This window comes from Phasianus colchicus, chromosome 4 (genome assembly GCF_987193195.1).
Source record: "Phasianus colchicus chromosome 4, bPhaCol1.hap1.1, whole genome shotgun sequence".
NCBI lineage: Eukaryota > Metazoa > Chordata > Aves > Galliformes > Phasianidae > Phasianus > Phasianus colchicus.
In genome coordinates, this window is record NC_143439.1 from 40,821,552 (window position 1) to 40,848,238 (window position 26,687).

The window sequence follows — 26,687 nt, forward strand, 5'->3', positions numbered from 1 at the left end:
AAAATCAAAGAATACACAGTATGGCTCATGCCTGTCTTTCTACTTTATGTCACTCTAAAAATTTAATACAAATTTTACCAAAGACTCATTTCAGAAATTCCTGAATGCTTATTTAAATAAATGCCAATTGATATGAGTTGCACTCAAGTCTTCCCCAGTTAAAGACTCTGTTATCATTACTGGCACTGCTAAAGGTAGAAAAGTACCAACCTGGAGAAATGGTGGGCTACAAATGTAGCAAAACAATTACTAGATCCTCCAGGAAAAAAAAATGCAGAATTTAAATGTGAAAGAAATATCCAACCTAGTTATGGGAAAACTTCCAGTTAATTTCTACATAAGCAGGAACATTGGTGTTTTACTGAAACTCGGACTGAATGCTGATATCAGATTCATATTCCAGTCTGGATACGTGCAACATCATTTATGATTTCTCCAGAAATTTGAAGTATACAAAATCTTGTTGTCAGTTGTATTTTTCATTGATACAAAATAAATTCTTGGACCTGATGACTGTAACTTGATTTTCTTCATCTTCTCTGAAACATTTTAGGAAAATTATGTTGTTAAACCTTATACTATTGTCCCTTTAAATAGATGAGCTGAAAGAAAACCTTTAAGAGATCAGACTGAATAACTTGGATTTCATAAATGAACCAAAATAAACCTTGTATTTAATCTGATTAGAATACAGGTACTGGGTTAGCTGCTACTGAAACAGTGAGCAACAGCAATCTCAAACCTATCAGCAATGTAGTTCTAAAACCTGTAAGAAGGTGGGGGGGGAGGGGAAATTGAAATGAAGCACATCTACAAAACCTACTTGGAACTAATATGCTTGCTACTTGTTGAATTTTCAAGAACGTGCTTCTAATTTCCAAAAAATATCTGGAGTAGAGCTGGTTTCCACCTTCTGCCAGCAATTTACTTATTTATTTTAACCTAGGAGGCAGCATTTGGGAAAAATATTGACATTTTACTGGAGAACTAAGATCCTAAAACTGTAATTAAGTTCAGACTATTTCTGTTATTTTCAATCCTAACTGGATGGCAGCCCTAGCTCAAAGAAGAAATCTGCTAGAACACTAAATTGTAGGATGTAAAAATGTGTAAACTGTGTAAAAATTCTATGATTCTATGATTCTAACACTACTAGCTTGGGCAGTAAGTTCAGCATTACTTCCTATATCAAAACAAACCTGCAATAAATTAGAAAATGCTATACTGTTTAAGTGAAATATTTTCAAAATACATTTATAGAAGATAACTTAGCAGCATTAAGTTCCTATTTTTTAACCAAGGTGTTCTTCACTTAAATCTATATACAATTGTTTAGGAGAGTTCTGAAGTGGACAATAGTAGTAGATCAAACAGTGACATTGTTCCATTCGGCTCAAGTATCCTTATGAGTACTCATGTTTAAAACTGTGACCCACCAAGCCCTGTTCAGCAGCCACTTCTGTGAGCAACACTTGGGCTCGTGAGATGCCTCCAATGATACCACAAGGATCTTACTCCTCTCTACACCTTAAAAAAAGGTGTAAAGGAGATTCAACAGATTCAATTAAGGTGACTTAAATGATTTGGCCTAATATATATATATATATATAGTCCTTTTTTCCTTCTCTTTTTCTGTTTTTAATCTTCCATCGACTTTTTTTTTTTTTTCATAAGAAAACAGAAAGAGATCCTGGTTAAAGAACTGAAGTTTTCGTAACCTGGGGCTTGGGATAACTTTGTTTTGTTTTCATACATTTAGAGTTTCCCCAGTTCAGTGCTGGTTTTAATCATACCAACTTCAATTTGAAAGCATTAATAAATTATCAAGTTATTTAAATAGATTATTTGTTCTGCAAGCTATCATAGGTATCTACATATTCAGATGATGCAACTTGTAGTTATATTATACGTATATTAAAATCAGTAATAACTGCATCCTGGAATGAGAGCTGGTGTTATTTATCCTAGAGAAGAGGTGGTTCTGGGGAGCACTTATTGTAGCTTTTCAAAATTTAAAGGGTCCTAAATAAAGATGGAGAAAGACTTTTTAGAAGGGTAGTAATAGGACAAGGGGCTTTAAACTAAAATAATGTAGATTTAAATTAAACACTAAGAAGATATTCTTGGCTTCAGTGGTGGTGGGATACTGAAATAGGCTGCTCAGAAAAGCTGTGGATACTCTGTCCCTGGAGATGTTCAGGGCCAGGCTGGATGGGGCTTTGGACATCTGGTCTAGAGGGATGTGTCCCTGCCCATGATAGAGGGGTCAGAACTAGTTGGACTTTTAGGCCCCTTCCAACCCAGATCATTCCAAGCAGCTCTTTTTCCACCTAAATCAGAATCTAAGCTGAAAACAAAGCTAAATCTTTGTTTTATTTCCTGACCCCATTTCAAATTGAGGAAGACTAAAAGGAAAATCAAAAAACCTCCAACTGTATGTTAGAGATAAAGTAAAATTAAGTATTTCCACCACACCCGCTGAAAGCCTGGCAAGCAACACATGGTTTAGGAGAAATAAAGGCAAAATTAGACAGTCACAATAAGAATTTGTGAATTACATAGAATATCCTCACCACCATCAGAGCTGTAGATTTTAATTGCACATTCAAACAGAGCAACTAAGAGTGTAACGGTATATCCCAAAGAAAACAAGACATAGCACATTTTTACAGCTTCTTGCAATTCAGAGTCCTGAGCCCCAATTTATTCCCATTCTGATTGAAGTTTGTAACAGCTCTGAAGATGGATTTTGTTAACATGATCCTTATTGCTTCTCTTCTTTCTAGGTCCTCCCTCTTCATTAGCTCCAAAGAGAGCAAGTGCAGGTTAATGGCAGAACAATCATATGATAGATCAATAACCTAATTAAGGGCAAAACTTTAAGTCGAGGAGGTGAAAGGAAAAAAAAAGAAAAAGAAAAAAAAATAATCACCGCTCTGTTTTTGATACCAGAATGGCAATTTACATTTCTTGCTGCCCTGCTAGCAGACATGAATCGAAGTCTGCTAGTATGAACTGAGATATTAGACCAGGTCCTAAAGCCTACCCAAAAATCCAGCTGGATTACATAGTTATTTCAGTTCTGAACCCTGATACTCATTTTAACCCTGCTTGGCTTCTGGTAGCAATAGTGGTATTTTCTATATTTGGATAAATTCAAGTTCCAGCAAAAATCTGTTTCAAGGCTCTGGTCAATCACAAAGGATCACAGAATACAATATCCTACTTTACTACTGACTGTTATCACAAAGAAGCAACTCTGACAAATCCTGTTTTTCTTTTTCTTTTTTTTTTCCTTTTTATTTTTCTTATTGCTCTTCAGTTCAGTGGGAATTAGATGTCCCAAATGATCTTACAGAGTCTGCATCACAATGCCAGCTAAGCTGCATGGTAATACTATGAGTATGATTATAATTGTCTATAATAGCAAACATCAGCATATTTTTCTGATCTGATAGGCACATAGCAAGTAGTTGTCATTCAGAAAAATCCTCAGATATCTGTTAGATCAAGAAACTCTGTTTTTCCTACAATGAAGAAAGCTTCCAGTGAATGCAATCAGCTTTATTAAATGAATGAAGCAGTTAGTGGTAATTTTCAACTCACTGAGTTAGGTGATATACATGTAATTTGGGCACATTTGTTATATTTGTCGTCCCTTACAGCCAAAAAATCAGAACCTGTATCAGAAGAAAGCCCATGAGTTTCTAAGTAAATGATGGGAATTGTATTGCAGCAGCCAGCTGTAATGAGGTATCATAGCACCAACCAATGCATTTAAAATGCAAAAAATACCAATGGTTTTCTCAAAAACAACACATCCTCACCAGTGCTAGTCTAACATGCATCAATTGGCTTTTATCTTTCTGTGGAAGGATACAGATTGACCTAAGCCACTGGAGATAAATGATTATGTGATTTAACAGTCACTAACATTTGCTAAAAGCTTTGCCTGCGCAGTCAATTTCACACCCACAGCAAACCCTTTCTGTATTCTCCTAAATACTAATCTTTCCAGGTACCGCATACATTCTCCCTGTTGTTTTTGACCTTTCTGTAAGCAAGATGCAATTTCAAAAAAATAAATACAGAATAAAATAATTAGAGTTAAGTCATCCTGTTAGTGCAGGATTCTTCCCTGTTGCACAGTTCATTTCAGTTCAAACAAACCCCTCACCTAGGCTAGGGAAATAACATTGATCCCTGTGCAGAGGGACTGTTCCAGGTAAAGAGAACTTTCGCTCATAACACACAGTAATTATACCCTCTTCAGATTCTTTCTCTTAACTTCGTGTTATTATACCTACACATTCACATGAGAACAATAGCTTATACTCTGCTCGGGTCATTTTTTTGTCTGTTAATGGACCTAGATTTGCATGGAATTTTTAAAGACAGTTGAATTTTAATCAGGAATAGTTAACAACAAATACGGTGTTGGGGTTTTTTTTATTTCATCTACTGAGTACTTAAACCGCGTACAATTAAAAATATTTCTATTTTTAATACACACCGATGTTTTTATTTTTCTTATATTTCTGGAAGAAATTAATTCATAATTTTAAAATAAAACTGGGATAATTTTCCTATAAGTATCTTTATAAATAAATTCTGGGTACCTGTTTATCAAAGTATTTTATTCACCTCCTTGGCTTGGTGGCAGTGAAATGTATGCAAATGATAAACGTGTATTTTAATATCCAAATAATTTTACACTTTAAATTTATTACATATTTATGAACCCAAGTATATAAAACAAATAAAACATTTCATAAAACAAGACAAAATCTAATTGCACAGACAAGGTAGTGATAATATTAGCCAATATGAAATCATTCAAATCCTACTAATTCTACAAATTATTATATTTTAAAAATGAAGTACCATGAGGCCTTTTCTACCCAACATAATTCTTTTCAGTGAAATTAGATGCCACAGAACAGAGTAACGCTGCAATGAATGGACACATCTGTGTTTTGGGAGAAATAAAAATAACTTTTTGCTTTGTTTTGAGAGTCTTCAGGAATCTACCATTTAAAATTCATATCCTCTGCAATTCTCAGTGAAAGTAGGTGATCTCCCATATCAGGTTAAAAAAAAAAAGAAAGAAAGAAAGAAAGAAAGAAAGAAAGAAAGAAAGAAAGATAGAAAAGAAAAAAAAATCCCTCTTGGAAGCACTTAACTTCAATTTGCTTTGCTTCTCTTGCTGTATGTCAGAGCAGAGCAGTTGCACATCATGAGCATAGGACTGTTTCAAAATAAAGTCATACTTTCTTTTGGACTGACAGTACTCCAAGACTCCTTCCAAACATAACTGCCTGTCTCCAAAACAGGTATGTGAAAGTATAAAAGGAATTCTGAAACCTAGGATAAGTAAATACCTGTAAATTGGCAAATAGAATTGTCTTACAAAGCAGATAAGGCCATTTATTGTCTTTCTGCCACAACTGACCTATCCACAAAGTGAGGACACCAACAGCACTGCAAAGCTTTCCATTTATAGGCTTTCTCAAGGTCCTTAAATATACTTGTGAAAAACATCACTACTAACCATTATTATAGGTCAATCTCTGAACATACAAAGAAATAACAGAGCAGTTGTGAATACCACTATGTTTCTTAATAAAGAAAGCAAGCATTTTTCAAAATGCAACTGGTTATAATTTATCATTAATCGTCAAGAAATGCCTGTGTGTTCCACAACTGCACTTATAAAGCAATACTTTAAAAGCTAGCTGAGGGAAAGGCACGTGGCTTTAAATTGACAAAATATTTATTTTCTTGGAAGTCATTGAAATCAACACATCATCTTTTCATATGTCTGCTTGACAATTCCTTTTGTTGTTTTTCCAGTAAGCTTTGCCCAGCTACCATTTTTCTTAAAAAATTAAACTATAAGGGCAGGTGTGGAATTGCAGAATAGGCTCTGGTGTCATGGGAAGGAAAGTGCTACAGGCTGTTGAACAGGGTCCTGCTTGGAGGAAAGAGATAAGTATGAATGGTGGGATCAGCTTATTCAGGACTACTCTTTCAATGCACTTTTCTCAGCAAGAGAAGCCATTTGAAAAGCTGAAGAATATCCAGCAATGACTCAGGTGGCCAACAAAATTTATGTTTTGTCCAAAAATTTAATTCAGGAGCTATTAATGCTTGCTTTTTATCACTCTTCAATCTTTAAATCTGGCCCTTGTTTCAAGTTACATGCATTGAACTTTCCTCTTCTCCTAAAGACCCCTCATAAGTATTTTTATAACTCTCAGCAAAATCTTGTAAGACACAACCTTCAGGAGAGAATCTGCAGTTTTCCAGTGAACCACAGCCATACACTTCTCTAAGCACTGCAAAACAGAAGCAGCAGGGGGTAAGGATAAAGAAGCAGAATTAGATTTGCACTATCTTTACCCATCTTACTCTTATCAAATGAAAATTGCAAGAATGAGACTTTATCCAGATCAACTATAAAAATACCTTACCTCCACCCCAGGAGAATATTCTCATCTCTGTACAAATAAAGCATTTATGTTCACTATAAAAACATATAGATTCTCAGTATAAAAATTAAAAAATATCTCCACTAAATATAAATCAGCTGTTTAATCGTGGAGGTAGAAAGAGATTAAAGGCAAAACAAGAGGGGGATGAAAAATATGAGAGACAAGCTAACACTCATTAAAATCCTGAACAAAACACCATGTTTAGAATTTGCTATTTTTTTCCTTACTTGCGGGCAGCAGAGTTATGCCTGCACTCCATGAAGCCTCAGAAGATCATTTTGTTTAATAAGCTCAAAGATCCAGAGAAACAATTGGTGGGAAAAATACCATAGGAGCTTGGCTTTCAAAGTGATTCAAACACATTTTTTTACTACAAAGTGTCTTTTCAATTAGGATGCTAGGAATCAGACAAGGCTAAGAAGTAAGGTAATGAGGGCAGGCATGACATGGAGCCTCAGGGCTCCGTGGGATTTTCCTTCAGCATTTGATTCAGCCCCTTGGAGGAACTTAAGTTGAATGTAATAGCTAACACCTAATTCTTTTCCTCATTTCTCTGCTTCCAAGTTTCCTGTGCTGTCACATTCACATCTATTATGCACATACGATGACAATTATAGAGCTTTTGTTTTCAGGAATTCACCAGTTTATTCTTTAAGAAATAGAATAACTTTAATAACAAGAGACCAGACTTGTTTCTTGCCTCTGAGAGATTAAAAGAAGGAGGGAGGGATCATCTGAAAGTCTCAGTGTGCTGGAAACATCAAGTAATGACCTTTATTACTAATGACCTAGGCCCTCCAGCAATGAACCTAGACAACACTGATTAGGAGAGAAGCCTGCTGCTTTTTGCAGGCATATAAAATAAAAGAAGTCTTTGTGTTAATAGAGAGGGGTATGACACCGTAGGATATGTAAAAATGAATGAGCTGTACAAAGAAGGGGGTTTTCCTCCTCTGTGTTAGACAATGAAAAATTAATCCATCAATATAAAAACCTGAATCATAGTTTGACACACTGCTGTATCTTGCTGTACAAGATAACATTAACCAAACCTTGTACTGCAGATTTGCAAAGCAATTTTAGTCTGGACATTCTGCTTAGATCACCTCAAATTAACAGGAAGTCTGACATTTAAACCTTAGAGGCTTCATGTATTAAGGAAGCATCAGAAGGAAACTAGTAAAGATAGGCAGGATATATATCTTAAACAGAGAGAAGCTTATTACTTTTGCTGCCTCAAATTTGAGGAGTGGCAGGAAAAAGAACAAGATGGATATATGAACAAATGCAAATCTTAGTTAAAAAGGCAACATATTTCTTTTGACTTCCTGCTTTAGTTCTATATTTGTACAATTATTGTTCTCTGACCATTTAGTCTTGGTCACATCATAATTCTAATGCTGTTTCACACCTGGAAACTAAACAGGATACCTCTCTCCTTGTGATATGTCCTGGGGCACTCAGGACAAGGCACAACTTCCAGCAAATCTCAAAGCAGTACAACAATAAAGACACTCATCCGTTGGCACTCAAGGGCAATCACATGCAATTTTTTATCCACTTTCAGCATCCACAAACTCATCAGATGCTCACTGCATCATTCTGTGATGTTGCCCAGCCACTTTCTCCTCAGATCACATCTTGACCTGCTGCATTTTCCCAGCTGACCAAATGCAGTCTGCTAGCAGGTGACTCATCTTCCTAAGGAAAGCACACACCAGTAGCTAAAGCTCCTTTTTCACTGATCCTTTTTACAGCACTCTCATTCTCAGTGTTGGTTTGCCAGATGACCCCAGAGCAATGCATCAAAACTTCACAGATTCCTGTAGCTTCATCTAAAATGCCAGCAGAATTCACAGATCACCCTTCCTGAGGGTCCATAACTTTGTTATAAGATTGATCATTGTGTCAGAAGTTTGCACAACATCTGTAAGTCTTTCTCCAAGATATTTGTGCATGGCATGAAAATGAGCAACATTAACCTCCATGAATTTCATACTACTTTTTTCAGAGCTAGTTCTGAACTTTCAGTTTTGAGGTGATTTCAATCACTCGCTGAGATTTCAATCCTCAAGAATAGCAGTTTTCATACATGACTAATGAATAATGCTATACAGAACATGGCATCGCATTAAATTTATTTTCCAGATCCACACAGATTACAACCATCTTCATGTTCTCTTCATTATCTCAACAATTTTTGGAAGTTTTTTTTAAGCCAGATTTGTCAAGAAATCAGTTTGTGGAAATATCCTGACTTAATCTTCATGTTTGTCTAAATGACTGATGATCCTTTTAAAAATTAATTTCTACTATATGTATATCACTGAGCTCTGAGAATTATGTTCCACGTTTTCACCATTCTTCCTTAGCTCTTTCTTAAAACATTAAAGAACTATTTTTCTCCCTTCCAGATCTACAGTGACTCAGAGATCTGTCATGAATGAGTTTTTCCACTACTGAATTGCTATTCACGAGGAATGGGATGACTTACATTATATTCGTGGCTTAAAAGGTTCCTTTTTATTAAATCTGTTTACAGCAAATTACAACAATTTTTTTTATTTGCCAATTTAAGCTATCTACAGGTTATAAATGGTCAATAGCTTCAAAAAAAAATTCACTTGAATTTCAAAATATTTTTAGATGTGCCTGTGCAGAATATTTTATGGACTCAGCTGGTTCAAAAAGTTCAGTGCTTGCTAGCTTTCCTATCTGTAATGCCACAGCCCAGAAAACAACATGGAGAGCAGTCAAGTGCTAGCCTGCATGCAGAGCTCTGATAAAAGGGGCCAGGAAATCTTCAGCAGCTCACGGCAACTACAGGAAAAATCACCAAAGGGACAAAGGGAAGAATGAAAATAAGTACAAAGTACAAAGTTGAAATTCTCCAGAGAGACGACAAAGTGGTAAGGGTACAGCAAGTTGCCTGCTAAAGTGCTGGGAACAGAGCTCTAGTTCTCCCTGGCATACTACTGCTCTGAATGAGTACCACTGAGGTTAGAAAACATTATCATTGCCCAGCTCTCATTATCAGACAGAAACTGGCTGTGCCTCTCCATGTTCTAAATGGGACTGTCTCCACTGAATAGAGCCATGTTACTTGGCAGCTAAGCAGTATGCCTGCCTTCTTGCAGAAATAAAAAGTTGGTTTACAAACAGAATCTCTCAAGCTTTCTCTCCATTAGAGTATCAGCCTAGACTGTCATGGTGCTGCAGGTAGCCAGCTCCCATTAACCACTTTGTCACGCAGAAATATCTGCTGAACTCAGCAATCACCTGAGCACGGGCTGCCGGGTCCAACCAAGAAGGTAGAATAGAGCTTGCGGCAAAGTTCGTCCAGCTGATTACCTGCTCACTTCTGTTATTCACAGCAGGGACAGGCCTCCATTGCTCCTAAATATCCAGGGTAGACAGTTTTGAAAAATGCACAGCTTCTTACAAAGGCTAAGATGCACCCAGGTAACTGCACCAGTGGAAGCAACTCCAGCAGATGTAATCCAGAGTAGCTGCATGGCTTAGGACTGTCCTAATTGTTGTGCTCTGACTGCTTTGCTTTTCACCTGGGATAACTCCAACAAGCTGGAGAATAACTTTCAGGGATAAAAATAAATCATTTAGAGCACTTAAATGTGAATTCCTTAGAAAACAATTATTTGAATGGATGGCCTATTGAAGTCAATGTCACTTGCTGATAATCACTAGCACCCATTATTGTAAAAGTCTAATTACATGGTTATTTTAAAGGATTGTTTTTCAAATGATTAAGCCAGACTGACAATCGTGAAGCACAAATTTGACTTTAAAAGCATTTATTCCAAAATATAGCATCCAAGGCTGGATTAAGGAGTATAAATTTCTGGAACAATAAAATACTATAGCTCAAATTATATAATATTTCTCCTCAGCTTTTATCCATGCTCACAAAACACTGAGGTGGAGCAAATTTTCTTCTTTATTTTGCAGCTGCAAATTCAGTGTACACCCAACTAGTGCTAACTACTTCTCTCCAAAAGAGAGAAAGATTTCCACACTTTGCATACATCAAGAAATTAGACCTATTTACAGCTGTTCACAGATGCATTTGTACCCGAGAAATGCAGAAGATGTGAATGTGAAACAAAGGCCAAGAAATAAAGAGATCAAGCTGCTAAAAAAAAAAAAAAAAATCTAATCTTACATTAGTTTCACTGCACTAAGTAACACTTGGGGACTTCACAGGTTTTAACATTAATACAATAGGTTCATTATGGTGCACTATCTCGGCAGTACTAATAGAACATCTGAAAACACATCTTGTGAAATAATAATAATAACCCTAATAAAAAGCAAGGTATAGGATTCATTCTTCTCACAGCTTCTGTGCTGATTAATGTCTCATTCAACTATATTTCATTCAATATTCAACTCATTCAATACATTCTGCTAATAAAAATGTCAGCTCCCTTTTTCTACTAGCAAAGCGAAGAAAAAAGAGTTGTTGGAAGACTGATACCAACTAGAAATTACTTCTGCTAATTTATCCTAATGAATCATTCTCCTAAAACTCAGAAGAACCTTGCTGATCATCTTTGGGGGAAACCATAGGATAGTTTTCGCAAAGTTCCAGAGCTATCATCAGCCTCATGGTCAGAACTGTCATGTCAGAGCTGTTTAGCTGAAGCCCCTTAGTTTGTCCTAACAGATATTTTACATCTGAAGAGAAGTCCTGGAGAACCTGACCCCATGGAGTCCAATCACATTTTTTTTTACCAGATTTTTCTTATGCTTACTTCTGCAATGTTATTTTTGAGTGTAGTTCATAGAAACATAGAATGGTTTCGGTTGGAAAGGACCACATGCATCATTTAGTTCCAACCCCCTTGCTATGGTCAGGATTTCCTCTGGCTGGACCATATGGCCCAAAATCCCATTCAACACTCCCGGGTATAGGGTATCCATAGCTTCTCCAGAAGTTGTTTGCATCAAGCATTTGAGATTTGCTCTTAGGCAAAACAGAAGATTTGGGATGAACTATCATACATTCCTCTGTATGCATAAGCAGAGCAGCGTAAGACTATTTCTGACTAACAATCTAACTTGAAAACGCCTATTAAGTTTAATTGTAAAAGTATTTTACTTTAGAGTTGTCATAATTTAATAATGACAAGTAACAATCAAGTTATAAAGTTATGAAAACCCCGTACCTGCACTTGCTGCAAGCTATCTTACAGACATGCAGAAAACATGGTCCTTGTCCCAGGCAAGCAGTTTAAGAGCAGAGCCCATGCAAGTTATAACAGAGATATGACAGAGCAAGAGAAAACATCTCATAGGAACAGACACAGGCTACACCATGTCTGCTACCTGACTTTACCTAAAATGCAATTTTTATTCACTGGATAAAGCTCTTCAAATGATACTGCTAATAAGAATCTTTCCTAGGTACATCTTTTATAGGCTATTTGTTACTTCTCAGCATTACAGTATCCAAGCAGGCTGTTTTGTTTCTTGCAAATTATGTGGTTATTTTGCAAAACAGCTATCAGCTGCAAGTGTAGCAGTATGTAAGTACATTGTAAGAAAAAAATGATCCTTTTATAATTCAAAAAGCTATTTTCTCTTTGTTGTCTTTGTTGCATTTCATAATCATCAACAAAACCCAAAATTAGCAATGTACAGCTGGCATAGCTGCCTGCAGGATCATTTTCTCAGAGGATGGAGGATTCATGTTTTCCTGTTTCTGAAAAGGCAAAGTTTGCTTTTACTGGATGAGTGAAAAGAGGACTGATGTTTTGGCAATAATTTGATGTGAAATTATCATTTCATCCTTCCTATAGATAATCTGAGTTATCCCTTACCAACACCTATCATTTTTCTCTGCCTGCCATCTTTCTCAATGCTGACAGTTTGAAACATACATTAAAGCCAACCCTCGTAACACTGAGTATTTCACCCTGACACACAGAACACTTTTCCCAAAGGTCCAAATCTCCTGTCAGCCTATGGTCCAGTCTGTGGGATGGTTAGCTGAAGCCCACACAGTCAATAACTACTATCACAGGTTAAAAACCCTAGCTATAATTCTGATTAACAGTGATGAAGCCCAATTTTGCTCAGCTCCTGAGGTACAAACACATTGTTTGGTAGCCAGAGGCATTACTGCCAGATGAGATGACTGGCTTTGTCTTGGTGATGTTGCATTACTCAGCTGGCTAAAACATGCTGATGCAGATCAGAAAATGCCACACACAGAGATCAAAGCCTTCAACATGGACAAACTGAGCTTTTGCAAAGTCACCCCAAAACAGGGCATCATGTTGCACAGCACCTTCTTGTTCACACTGTCACATTTCTGCTAGGGCCACCCTTTCCCCTCAGGGTCAAACTCCATCTTTTCCAACACTCCCCTCAGCCAGCCACCGGTATGGCTTTGGGAAGGGGGGGTGATTGATCTACAGGTAGAAAAACATGATAACCATCATGATATGGTAATGATAACCATAAAGGTGGAAAATCTTCTGCCCATATAGCTGGCAGGAGTCACTGACAGTTCCTTGGTCAGTGTGAAAGCACTGACAGGCTGAAGAGATCAGTAGCAGACAGAAAAAAAAAAAAAATCTGTCCTGTAATATTGAGAAAAGGGCATTCTGTTTCAGGAATATCTTCTGTGTTGAAAAATTCTCTGCTCCATCCTACCACAATATATCCAGCGGTGGACAGCCTTCAAACCCCACTAATCAAATCTGAAGATTCTCCCTTGAGTGTAGATTAGCAAGACACTGCTCTTCCATATTATTCATTTATTTTGGAGATGTAACAGTGCCAAGGAAACAAGAACTACTGTAATATAATTATTTTTCCATAGTCTGTATTTTGTGCTGTATACAATACTGTATAAATCCTCCACGGAAATAACTAAAATAACAAATTGATTTTCTTTCTCAATGAAACCAGATTAACCAGGAAGAATATACAGGAAGAATCAAGGATGAAGTCCTGTAAAAATCACAGTGGGCAGCTAAGAGGTTATGCATCTTACAGACCAAATAATGCTGAGTTCAGACTCACTGAAATTTAAATGAACACTCCACTCCTTTTTAAAAGGTCTTCAAGGTTGCAATAATTTATACCTAGAATCATGGTTTTACATGTCATAACAGATCATTCTGGAATAAAATCCTTCCTCAATTGGTAGAAACTGCTATCACCTTCAGAAATTCAGGAGATATACTTTGCATTATACTCCTCATTACTGGCAAAGGTATACTTGGCCCTACAGCCTCTCTTATAGAAAAGTCCGATTTTCAAGTCAAGTCAGTAAGACCAGTTGGAAGCCTAGTACTATTTACTTGATAGAGCCCTTCCAATTATTTGGGTTCTCCCAGTTGAAAATGCTCATTCTCTCTTCCTCTTGTATCCCCACCAGCAGACTCACCAGACATTATTTTCCTGCAAACAAATCACTGCTCCTTAGATCTGCAAAACTGGGTGGGAATTGTAAGGAAGAGCAGCATATGTTATTGTATTACTACCATCTCTTAATCAAATCCCAGCAGAAACCACAAGCATAACATCAACTATAAAAAGTTGGAGTCAAAGTTTTCAACAGAGATTCAGGAGCACACTGTCCTTAGGGGGTTCCACTTTCTTTCAACTGTTTCACACATCCTCAACCAAATTTATTTGAACCACCTGATAATTTTCTTCTGAAACACTTCTTTCTTCATGAGAGCGATAAATCAAATGTTCTCAGTAAATGTATGCTTTGCTTTTTAATTTCATATATTAGAAAAATGAAAAGTAACTTTTCAACGTTTTAGACTGTTACCAAAAATGCAAAGAGAACTGGGATTTATCTTTTCTGATGAAATGTTAACTTTACCATTTAACATATCAAAAGAAATGCTTGGTTGTTTTAAGTGTCACAAAAAATAAACAATGTCACTATTTTTAATACAATTCACTTTTTTTTTTTTTTTTTTTTTTTTTTTTTTTTCCCAGATGGGAGCTAATAACCTTGAATAACTGATAGAAATAACCCAAATGCCCATTTTTATTAGCACAGAATCATAGAACCACAGAACCATAGAATTACCTTAACAGTATCAAGATTTTAAGGTAAAATAGACTAAACACAACTACATTTTCAGGATGCTTTTGTCTTTTGCTGTTCCCTTTTTGCTCTGTATCTGTTAAACACAGATCTAATACCACAACTACTTCCATATATATTTTGCTATATAAAAATGGAAACAATAATATTCATGTTTGTTTCAGCTAATGAACAACCCAAAATGGACCTCATCACTCCTTTTTAATCTCTGCCAAGCTTAAACAGAATATGCTGAAATGTAAAAAGGAATCGGAGAAGAATATTGTATCTATTTTTTGTTCTGGGTTTAAGAGCAAATATATCATACAATACTAATAAAAATGCTACAAGTTCTAGATACAGACTTTTCAGTTTCCAGGTCAGACACTATATTCATGTCATTTTCACTTCCAAGTCTTGAATGTGAGTTTACCAAGGCAAAATTAGACAGTACCAATCATTTAAGAATTGGTCAAAACTATGTAATGAACAGAAAACTAGTGTAAAGAAAAAAACAGAATAAGTACATCTAAGAAGAAAGGCTGAAGAAAAGCAAAAAAAAAAAAAAAAAAAAAAAAAGCAGACAAAGCAGGCAAGCATCTTCCTGTTTAAGAGATTAAATGATAGCTATGAATCCCACTGAAAACTAAACGCTTGAAAAAAAAACAAAAAAAAAACAAACAAACAAACAAAAAAAACTATACTATGATCCATCCAGAAGATACATTGTAGTTGTAGGTTGTAGTGAGCTGGGGGTCAGCCTCTTCTCTCGTGCAACTGGTGATAGGACTAGAGGGAACGGCTTCAAGCTGCACCAGGGGAGATTCAGGTTGGACATCAGGAAATACTACTTCTCTGAAAGAGTGGTCAGGCACTGGAATGGGCTGCCCAGAGAGGTGGTGGAGTCATTGACACGGGAGGTGCTCAAGGAATGTTTGCATTTTGTGTTGAGGGACATGGTTTAGTGAGAACTATTGGTGATTGGTGGATGGTTGGTCTGGATGATCTTGTAGGTCTTTTCCAACCTTGGTGATACTGTGACTCTGTGTTTTGGCTTACATGAAGTCAGTGCTATCTAAGACAAATCACTTCCTATACTTGCTAGCACAAACTTCCAAGATGTGAAAAAGACTTTAAAGAAATGGATGTGATTAATTCTTATTCATTTTTATTTTGGATAACAAACACAAAGCAGCTAAGAAAACTGAATTTCTTTCACACAAAACATTTCACAACTTGAAAGAAATAAAATAAATCTTCCTCAGTCAAAAGAAAAAGAAAAACAGTGTTTATACATCCTTTTTTTTTTTTTTTTTTTTTTTTTTTTTTTTTTTTTTTTTTTCCCAAGAGATATTTTCTGGCTTGTTCTTAAGCAACCTCTCTCCTCCTCTTCCCTTCCCTAGGGTTTGCCTTTCAAGGTTGCCTGACTCCACGGCTGGCCAGCTCTGGGAGCAAGCAAGACAGCTTGTGCTGACAGAAACAGGGACAGCTGGGCAGACTAGCTTGAAAAAAAATTTAAGAAGTCCAATAATTTGTGTTAGGTGGCTGAGGTTCAATACAAATACCCAGTAGCAGACTCAAAAGCTCTCAGTGATGGAGGTGGCCATGACATACTTTTTCCTTACGCTGATCCTGAGAAAGCTTGTGCATGTGTGTCTGCCTAATTCTGCTTGCTAGTGTTAGCTTTGCTGATTTCACTGAACTGCACAGCACTGTATTTCACAGCATGGGAAACTAAATAGAGTCATAAGCATATTTCATTGCTATTATTAAGACTGGAGAACTAATAATAATTATCTCACAGTACTGCATTAAATACTTACCTGCAATATAAAAATGCAAATTAAGAAATCTGCTTGTACTATGACAGATCAGTTATTCTGATACTAGTCCCACCTTTCTGCCTTATTGAGATGGTTGTTTTCAAAGCATTACAGAAAGAGAAATTGTACTATGCTACTTAAAAGATTCAAAATCCATGCAGACTTGAAATAAAAATAGTAAAATATTTCATGTAATTTTCTCCAAAAAAAAATCTGGAGGAAACAGATTATTTTCATCATTCCTTAAATACTGTCCAAATTTTATTTTGGCTTTGTGGGACAATTACACTGTGCTGGCAGCAAAAACTGCACTCTCAAAATCTTCATCCTTTAGAAAAACAACTCCAATTGCTTAACAACTGACACATGAAAATCCACAGAGGTTCCCTAAAGATGAGGCTGTCATAGCTTGTAACACTTTACCTGATGGCTGCTAAAGTTTATCATGATTGTTCAAAAAGAGAAGGGACATTTGATCAATGTCTTTCTCTGCAGATTTTAATGATAGAACATATACACAAAGTACAGTGGAGACATCTCTGACACAAAATGTGCAAGAACTCTCAACATTAATTAGCACTCCTCTGACTTTGTTTTGCAAATAAAGCAGGAAAGCAGAGAGCTATATATTTCCCACTTTTCTGTTCTCCTCTTTCTTCCTTTCCCTAGGGCAGCAGAACTATTTCACTGAGTAATCACAATTCATTCATTGTAGTTATAAGCAGGGAATCAAATTCAAAACCTCAGGGTAACACTTAGGATATTCCTGTTGCCTATCATTATTATTAATATTTTTAATAAGACAAGTGAGATCATGACAGCACCTCTCCCCAATGCATAGATTAAGAAAGTGTTGAACAGACAATCAAAGAAAGGAAAATAAAGAACACAGCAGATTAATTCATTTCCAGCCTCTCTGCTACTGAAATTGATTCTTGTCATGCCAAGGTTTGTCACATTGAGCACCAGAATATAAATTGTGCACAGAGAGGATTGAATCAGTTAAAAAGAAAAATGTTTTCTCTGTGAGGACATCTGAGCATTGGCACAAGATGCCCAGGCAGGCTGTGCCATCCCCATCCTCACAGGTTTTAAAACCCATGAGGATCAAAGCTCTGAGCATCCTGACCCTGCAGCCTACCCTGCTTTGAAGTTGGACCAGAATTTTCCAAAGGTCCCACCTAATCTGAGAGACCCTTTGATCCTTGTGGTCAAAGGACACCCACGAAATCTGCAGAGAGAAGACTGAAATTAAAGAAGCTTTAAGTCAGTGACTTTACATTTTGTAACACTGGACACAGCTGCTGTGATTCTTCCCAAATATATTTTTGCTACTGTTTGCTACTAGGGATGGATTTGTGCAGGTTTATATGTGAACTACTATTAATTCATGAGCCAACAGTCCTAAGCACTAATATTTGAGAAACTGTCACTTCTTGAGCACTTATCCTCAGAGCACTTGCAAAAATAAAGCACAAACAAAATATATATATATTCATACAAAAACTAGAGAACAGTAGGATGATTAGTGTGCTCCACAGAACAAAAGAAAGAGAAAAAGGAATGGTATATTATCTCCTTAAAAATGCTGAATGAGACTATTACTTTTTCTGCCTCTTTACTTAATATATTCCATAGTTATATTTTATAACTACTTTTAAATAGCATTCTGTATGAAATAACAGACAATGAAAAGGTATTCTCAAATAATAGATGTTTCTTTTTTGTGGTTATTCTGAGAAAGGCAACGACAATGATATGTCATTAGAGGAAAACTACCAAAGAATAGGGTACGGGAGTTGCAATTAAATTCACTCTCTCTGCAAAACTCAGAGAACACAGAAAGAAAGATTTTTGATATTTACTTTTCCTTTTGAAAATCAAATAATCTAGTCACTTCGAATACACCCCCTTCAAACTCCAGTACAAGAATTGCCATCAGAACCGCTACTTCCTACCAGATTGTGATCATTTTAGAGATGAAGGGAAACAATGTCTCAGCTTCTGCTGGCGTGCCAGACCCAAAGCTCCCAATGAGGGGATTGACTTCAGTTTCCATCCACCTTTCTATCTAGAGTGTGCCTATAAGGGCAGGGTACCAACTGAAACACTATTTCTCAAGAAATAATTTATTCCTGTTTTCAATTTATTTTCACTCACCATGTGTCTTGCCTCTTAAACTAAGCAGGTTAGATCAGAAGCTTTCTTATATTATGTGGTAATGTACTGCAGGGCACAGCAGGATTCCACTGAAATTTAGGACAAATATCTGCCACAAATAGACAAATACATATACACACGCACACACACAAAAAGCAAGACTATCAGAGCGATAGAAAAAAATATAGACAGATTAAAAGGAAATTTTTTTGCAATACAATTGATTTTACTGTGTTAAGCACAGCAATTCCTATCAGATTATAAGCCATTTATGCCTTGATTGCTTAGACAGCATTAATAAATCTTGTCTTTGATGTTGCATGATAAACAGAAATCTTCCTGCAATTTACCATTTTTAGACACATTGCCTAGGACTTTAAAGGGGTATTTGTTTACCAGAGGTTTAGGAAAGTCAGTGTTCAGATAGTACTTAGGGCCAACTATACCCTGGGGTGCATCAGGCTGGGCAGGAAGAGGGATTGTCCCACTCTGCTCTGCACTGTGCAGCCTTACCTCAAGCACTGGTGCAGTTTTGGGCATTGCATAAGATATTAGAGAGCATTCCAAGAAGTGTTCCAAGGGTGGCAAAGGGTCTAAGAAGACAAGCTATGTAAGAACTAATTGAGGTCCTTGGCTTGTTCAGCCCAGAGGAGACTGAGAGGAGGCCTCACGGCTGCCTGCAGCTCCTAACAAGGGGAGGGGAGATGAGCTCTGCTCTCTGGTGACAGCAACAGGACCTGAGGAAATGACACGGAGGTGTGGTGACGGGAGAGTTAGGTGGGGGTTAATGAAAGATTCTGAACTGGAGGGGTATGGCATGGAACAGGCTGCCCAGGGCAGTGGGCACAGCTCCAAGCTGCCGGAGTTCAAGAAGCACTCAGACAACCATCCCAGCCACAGGACTTGAATTTTGGGTGGTCCTGTGTGAAGGCAGGAGTTGAACTTGAAGATCCTTGTGGATCCTTTCCAGTCTGGGATATTCTATGGTTCTACTTGCAAATATTTTACTGAAAATGGACCACTTGATATTTTGCAAAAAAATACACCACTGTGGTGTCTGATATCAAGTTGTTCTGTGCATACACAGGAAATAAGTAACTATAGGCCTTACTTGAATAGTAACAGTCTGGGCTCAGATTTCTGCAGTCAACCTACTTTAGTGGACACAAGAGAATGCTCTGTGTTTTGGAGATCTTTGCTCTGTTTCCAAATATCATGAACTTATTCACAGCTGGAATGTGTCCAGAAAAGAACCAGCAAAATGGTCCAGGGGATAGAGTATCTACCCTATGAGGAAAGCCTAAGTAACGCAGAATTGTCCAGACTAGAGGAGGGGCTTTGGAGGGATATAACAGCAGTTTTCTTATACCTGAATTGTGTAACAACAGGTTTTGCTAATCTCTTTTCCAGCCCCATCAAGGTAAAACCTGTTTCTCTCCTAATTTCCAGAAGCAATAAATCACAAAACAATAAAGAGATACTGTTTCATGTAAGAAGAAACCAGCTACATAAGCCTCTTCAACTGCTTAATCAGAAAAGACATTGCATCTTAACATCTGATGAGGGGAAGGGAGGTGCTTGCCTTGATCAATCTCTTCATAACGTCAAAGAGAAGTGAAAACAGAGAATAAACAAACAAGGTCTCTCACCAAACTTCTGTCTCACACCTAGTACTGAGCACCAGACAAAGACTCTTTTTAAGTATGAGGAAGGGGGTTTCTTGTCAAGTTCCTGCTTGTATCATACAGACATCAAAAGAAACTCATTCTTATGATTTGCTACAGAAAATTTACTTCATAGACTCCCGGCAAATGTCTCCGCAGTTGGAAAAAAAAAATGCTTTCTTCAAGTCATCAGCTTTCACACATCTTATTATAGCAGCCTCCCTGCTGAAATTCATGCATGCTGATGACAATGCTGGAGCACACACATGTCATCTGAGCTGTTTATAGCCAGTCTTTTATTTAATGCATCTCATCTGCCAGGTTTTTTGCAGGTTTTGTCTGCTTTATCATGTTATCGTTTAAGTCTTTATCTATAAATCAAACTGATATATAAAACACTTTGTCATCTTTTGTTTCACAACAGATGTACAGTAAGCAGAGACTGTCTCTGAATAGGAAAAAATGGGAATGAAAACACTGGCTGAAGTATGCACAGAAGTTTTTTAAAAAGGGGTTTTGTTACTAATAACCAATGACACAGAAGGTTGGATGTTTATGCACAGAATATAAGAATAAAAAAAAAAAAAAGATGATGATACTCTTCATATGAAAATATGATTTCTTCCTTTCTGTAATCAGGTCAAGGAAAGCAATCTGAGGGATAGCCATATAGAAGAACTAAGGCAGAGTTACTTGGAGGAGGTTCCTAGGACACATAAGTTGAAACGCAAAATTCAGCTGCACAAAAAGAGAACTTGACATTTCCACTATGCTACTGAGTTTTCATTGACGAACTCTGATCTTTGCCAGCACACACTGACAACTCCAAAATCCTCTCATAACTCCTGTGACATTATCATTGCTGAGAAGACCATAGGTTGTATATTCCTGTTGTACTATAATCAGAGGAAGAAAATACACTACTAACAACTGTCCAAACCAAAATGCTTCAGAGAATCTGAGTTAGTGCTGATAGAAATGTTTCTCTGCAGTGTCTGAGATGTCATTTAGCAACGCACTGTTGACACTATTAAGAGCATTACTTGCACTCTTCTGGATACTTCTTTCACCCTGAAGAGTGAAATTGATCCAAAAACTCTGATTTCTTCCAGTGAATAAACAGGAATTTAGGTTAACTGTTATAGGTGAAGACCTGTTGTCCAATCTGTTTGATTTTGGTAAAAATATAAAAATCAAGGAAAAGCAAGAAATCTCAGTAGACAGCTTAGGTGAGCCAACATATGCCAGCATTTCTTTTAGCCTGGAGTATAGTTCTCATTCTATATAGTTCTATATATAATTCTGTATAATATAGTTCTTATTATCCACATGAAACTTTGTCCTCCTGAACTTCCTAATCTCTTGGTCATAAGCATTTTTATTTGTGCAATCTTCTCCTACCTAAGCAGTTACTTTCATGTAAAAGTCGATTTTTTGGAAACTCACAAAATGAAATTCCTTTATATGTAAAATTAAATTTTTATATCACAATATTGGTTAAAGACCAAGAACAGACTGAATATTTTGAGGAAAATGAAAGCAGGGAAATAAAAAGAAAAATATCATCTGAGGCAAAAATCAAATTGTATTGTGCCAATTCTCTCTAAAGAACGCTATTCAAGTCTTCTTTAAGAATAACATTGGGAATTTCTAGATCTTAAAAAAAAAGCATCAGCATGGCAGATTTGAGCTACCTATAAGACATCACATATAATCAAATCTTCAACATTCACAAATTTTAATAATGCCACAATGCCACATATGAAAACTTGTACACAAATATGATTTACTTACAGAGCTCCACAAGAAAATGAAACACCTTGAAATTTTCCTCAAAGTAAGGCAAACAGAAGTAGAAGTATTTGTTTTAGGTAATTTTGCTCTTCCTTAATTCATGTTAAAATCATTAGCGTGTAATAGAAAATGATGTATTTAAGATTCTGTATGTTAATATTTTAATGGTTGTAAAGTTTTGTAAAGCATTGCAAAATTATTCATTTCTATCACTCAATACAATGTACCTGAAGCAGAAGATACTTAAGTGCTTTGTACTGATTGGCTTTTGTTTGATTGGCTTTATTATTATTATTATTACTATTTGCAACAGTATACAACATGAGCACCACAGGAAGCAGAAGCATATTTGACACTGCACAACTAGGAATGAAGATCTACTTTTGAAATATGCAATGCAAATGTTTTTCATCCCCAACAATAGATGAAAAAAAAAAAAAAAATCATTATTTTAAATCTATTTCTCTGAAAAAAGTATTATTCATACAAAACAAGTCCCAGCATAATGCAAAATTCTGCAGTCCATCTGGTGATATGGTATCTTACAAAACAAGAAGCCCATAACTGTAGCTTTTCTAGCCTTTCAGTTAGACCAATTTCTGAATAGTTATCAGCAGTTTTGGGGACTTGTATATACTGGTCACGATACAACAGTTCAAACATCATTTGCCTCATATTAATTGAGCCCTGAAGTAATATTTCCAGACAGTTCATACATGATTCAGATTTTGAATAAAAACCTCTATCTCTGATAGTCCAATTCAATAGACAATCATGCCCATAATATTGCCCTGAGTACTAATTTGTGTTCTCCTGAGTAATTTAAGCACAAAACACTTGCTTCCTAAAATGGAGGTCAAGTTGAATATTCAGTGCTTGGGTCACATTTCAGGATTTACTGTAGAGCTTAGTCATGAGCAGCCACAGATGGGAGAAATAGGCAGCACAGCAGGAAATCAGGACTCTAGTTCCTGCAGCTATTTGAGCCCAGTATGCAGCAGCCATCAGCCATCACTGCTATACCAACTACCAGCATGCATCTGAATGAAAAAAAATGGTCACTCAGGAAATACAGGGGAGAGGGGAAGGGAGTGGGGGGGATGGAGAAGAGAGAGATAGCAAATAGCCTAGTAATTTCTTGATTATAGAAAGGAAAAGTATCACTTAAGAAACAAGATGTCTTCGCTGAGCTGAGAAACAGAAGCCTATCAGTCTCTGTAGGATTCAACTAAAACACTTCAAATTTTGCTTTCAGATACAGTGAGATGACTGCTGGTAAAAGGCTCTGGCTGGACTTTGCTACATCTGGAGGTTCTGCATCCAAGCCATGCAAGACCTGATACATTTTTTGAGAAGAATGTTTTGTTTTATTATTTAAATCTCCAGACATAAGTCAATTAAGACAGAAAAGCATGCTACTCAGACTGAGAGGACACACTGCAGGGTAATCTACTCCACAGCTGAACAGATACCAGTCTTAAGCACTTTGCAAAGCCCCAACACGCAGAGATCTGGCTACCCGAAAATCAAAACTAATAAGCCCACCATTCAGAAAAGTTAAGTGTGATTCACTGGAATATGCTTTTACTGTGTGAAAATGAAAGGAAAAGCTTTTTTTTTTTTTAAGGCTGGAGGGCTTCATTTTAAAATGCAGATTTCACAGAGGTATAAACAAGGTACAGAAATACTACTGTGTATACAACTCCTTGATAGTATTTAACCTCTTTCGAAACTGTATCTATTGGTGTTTTCAATAAAATGTTCGCAAAGGAACTGAGGTTTCCATTTTTCTTTCCATCTTTCCATGGTCTGATTTACTTTTATAGGCGTGACAGCCAATTTTGCTCTTGATTGCTTATACATAACTCTCACTGAAATCAATCAACAGATTCTTGCATAAATATATGTGGCCAAAAGCAAGAAGGAAGCATTAACGCAGGATTTCCAGAACTATGCAGAACAAACACTTTTTCTTCCATTAAAGCCAAAAGGAATTTTACCACTGTCTTTCAATAAAGAGCATAGATTAATCAGTTGGGAATGTTTAGAAGAGCCTCACTCCAGTTTGCACATACTACTGGTACTCAGTATCACAAGGCAGTGTTCACAGAAGTTGTGGGCCTGTTGTCTACATAGGATGCAACTTTTGAACAACGCTACAATATCAGCAAAGAAAGCCAGCAAATGAACACAAGCGTGTGACGTGCAGAGACGAGGGATAAACCTGAGTTCGCACAAAATTGCAGCACTGACAATTCGTTTTTTAGAGGAACATTAACTTGCACCATATTTCTCAATATCCAGCCTTTTTTTCAAAAGAGGGATTCTGCACCTCTGACCTTCCCAAGAGCCACATGTCTCAGTTCAAGGACATAACTGCTGTGCCTCTTTAAACCCTAAAACAATCACAGTAATAAAACAGGCAATAACCTAGTTTCACACCTCATCTTCCGCAGTTCTTAATATTTTCTGGAGTAAATGCTGTGCAACCTTTTAAATCAGCAAGGTACACAATCATTAGGAGCCACAATTACTGGAGCTGAACACTCCTAACATTCCAGTTAAAACATTATCTTCAAACATAACCTTTAGTTCCAGTGCAACTTGCATCCAGAAATTATTCAAAGAAACATTTTCTTTTATTTCTCTTAGAAAAGGGAAAGGGGAAAGGAGAGGGGAGGGGAAAGGAAAGGGGAGGGGAAAGGAAAGGGGAGGGGAAAGGGGAAAGGCGGGGAAAGGGGAAAGGCGGGGAAAGAGAAGAGGAAGAAGGGAGAGGAGGGGGAAGGGGAGAGGAGGGGGAAGGGGAGGGGAGAGGAGGGGGAAGGGGAGGGGAGGGGAGGGGAGGGGAGGGGAGGAAAAAGAACACATTTTCCATTTGTTTGTAATTCATTATGTTAGCAAAATAAGCTACTTTGTAGCTAGACTGTAATTTACCTAGGGCCCTTTAGCTGATGAAAATTGTCTAGGCTAAAATTATTGTTTACTACAAGTGTTAATGCTTCATTTTCTGTTCTGCTTACAGTTTGCTTCATTGTATTGAAAACTAACCCAGGGTCTGGACACCAATTCTGCAGTTGTTCATTCATCACTTCTTGTTAACCAGTGAATAGCAATCTGCTGCTCACTGCGATCCAAGCTCCCAAGCCCTTTTGTATCCAGTGAATAATTCCACTATCAGATCCAGACTGACTAATGAAATGTACTTGCCTTTTGGGTGGTTCTGTGTCTCAAAGCCTTTCTGAAGTCATAATATATTACATCTTTTTCTTTACCCTTGTCAAGTCTCACTGACCATCTCTCCTCAGAGACATTAATTGGATATGTGAAACATGGCCTCCCTTTCATTAACCACACCATCTTTCTGACCAGTCTGTATCTGTCCAGCTCTCCCCCAACTTTATTTTAATCAGTGGCTCAAATCCTTCCAAATTCAAAGGTTACATGTGCACATATGCATTTTTTTCATTTATCCTTTAATCCTCCGCAAGTATTACATCCCAATGAATTCACATTCAGCTAATAACAGATTAAGATTAAAGGAATCTCTCTTTTTCCTACACCTACACACATACAAGTACACTCCCTAGAGAAAACAGAAAAAAATAAATGAATCACCCTTTCTTTAAGCTCTGATATCAGGGGTCACCAGTAGAACCATAGAAATCTTATTTGTCTTGAATTAGCAGATAATCAATCTGTTTTTCTCATGGGTCATTGTTATGATTACAAAGTTAGTTAAATTACCTGTCTGAGGAATCTCTCAGTCAAGAATGGAAGGTTTTCAAGAATTCAAATACTATAGTAAATCAGTCTGCCAACTTGAGATAGTCAAAGATTTCAGGATTAAAGCGGAACTTGGGAGAACCAACTTTATATATTTTGATTAAAATGCACTCAACAAAAGTCCATTATTACATCAAAGTTAAAGTGCTTTATAAAATCAAGATAATGTCAAAATGCTATGGGAAAAAAAGAATGGAACAGGAAGAAAAATAGGAAATAAGCAATCACAAATACTGTGAAACTATTCTATCAGAAAAAAAAAAAAAGTCAAGAATTTAAATTATATTTTTATTAAACATAGAAGTTAAAATAAAGCTGAATTCAAAATTGTTCAGCCTGCAATAGAACATTTTAAATAACCTGAAAATAAACACAATCAAATCTACCATTCCATGTTTCACAGAACCACTGAATGATTGACAGGAACCTCTGGGTCCAGCTGGCCCAACTCCTGCTCAACTGAGGCCAGACAGAGCAGGTTGCCCCAGGACCACATCAAAGTGGCTTTCAAAGATCGCCAAAGAAGGGACACCTTCTTTGAGTTGTGCTCTGCAACTCACATAGTAGTTTATTTCAGAGAAAACTCAGTGAGCTGAAATATTTTGATATAGAAAAATTCTAAGTTTTTGTATTTCAAAATACTTCAGACAATGAAACATCAATGCCATAATAAACAGAGGCACTATTAGCAACAGGAAAAGCTAGTGAAGAGCAAAGACCATGAACATCAGCTATTTAATTGCTTGTACATCTTCACAGTCCAACCAGAAAGTGATCTCTGTTCAGATATTGAAGTTATTTAAATAATGTGGCTTCATTTACTTTCCTGTAGTAATCAGCATCTCTAAGAAGTTTTTGCATCTTGTAATAGTGGAACGCATATATGAAATTTAAT

The 26,687-nt window shown here is 36.8% G+C and overlaps 1 long non-coding RNA gene across 2 annotated transcripts in view; it reads right to left on the reverse strand.

The window, feature by feature from the left end:
- The window catches only part of LOC116239119 (uncharacterized), a 328,962-nt gene that overhangs the window by 47,254 nt on the left and 255,021 nt on the right, over positions 1-26,687 (reverse strand). The window lies entirely within an intron of this gene.